This window comes from Triticum aestivum, chromosome 2B (genome assembly GCF_018294505.1).
Source record: "Triticum aestivum cultivar Chinese Spring chromosome 2B, IWGSC CS RefSeq v2.1, whole genome shotgun sequence".
NCBI lineage: Eukaryota > Viridiplantae > Streptophyta > Magnoliopsida > Poales > Poaceae > Triticum > Triticum aestivum.
This window is the reverse complement of record NC_057798.1, coordinates 676,218,459-676,219,390: the sequence shown is the minus strand read 5'-3', so window position 1 is coordinate 676,219,390 and position 932 is coordinate 676,218,459. Positions and strand designations below refer to the sequence as shown.

At 48.8% G+C, this 932-nt stretch overlaps 1 protein-coding gene across 1 annotated transcript in view; it reads left to right on the top strand.

The window, feature by feature from the left end:
- Window positions 1–932, top strand: part of LOC123039385 (uncharacterized) — a 69,596-nt gene that overhangs the window by 21,643 nt on the left and 47,021 nt on the right. The gene's annotated exons all lie outside the window — the stretch shown is intronic.

The window sequence follows — 932 nt, the reverse complement described above, 5'->3', positions numbered from 1 at the left end:
GGTGGTGGCATCGGTCATGGCGGGGGAGCGCGAGGGGGAGGAGCTGGAGAGGAGAGGGGGTGTCTGGGGGTTCGGGGGAGAGAGGGAGGCCGATCCACGACGTCACCGGGCGAGGGGAGCGGCGAGGCGGCGAGCAGGTGCGTGGCGCGCGCTGCGGTCGCCGTCGGGCACCTGCCTGCCTGCCTGGCCGGCAAGCAGCTCGCTGGAGCGGCGCTGGGCTGGGCCGGCAGGTGGGCCGGGTGCTGGCATCAGGTAAGTTTTTCCATTTTTTCTGTTTTCTGTATTTTTTAATACTTCTGCAACTTTGTTGATTTATTAAAAATACTTAGGCAACTCCTGAAATCACCAAACTACTCCTGGTCCATAGTTGGATTATTTCCAACATGAAACATTTTAGTTTGGAGATATTTGAGCATTTAAATATTTTATATAATTTTAAATGCCCAAATTCAAATATTTATGATTTAATTCAAAAACCCTTGGATGGCCTAGGAAAATGTGCATCACTTTTGGCAGAGGTTCTGAACCAGGACAAAAATGATGGGCATTTTAGAAGGGCATTTCAGGTTCATTAAAAAAGTTTTTAGTAAACCCTAATTGGTTTCAGAGGGGACTGGGGGTTCTGTCATCCCCATTTCAGGTTTCTGATGAAAGAATAAACATGATGCAACACTCTAATGCATGAACTAGCTAGGGTGTGACAGTAAGCCCGACCCAAACACAACCCGAGGCCTGAAAATTACTCCTTTTCGACACCGCCACGTGTAAGCCCGACCCAAACACAACCCAAGGCCTGAAAATTACTCCTTTTCGACACTGCCACATGTAAGCCCGACCAAAACACAACCCGAGGCCTAAAAATTACTCCTTTTCCAAACCGCCATATGTAAGCCCGACCCAAACACAACCCGATGCCTGAAAATTACTCCTTT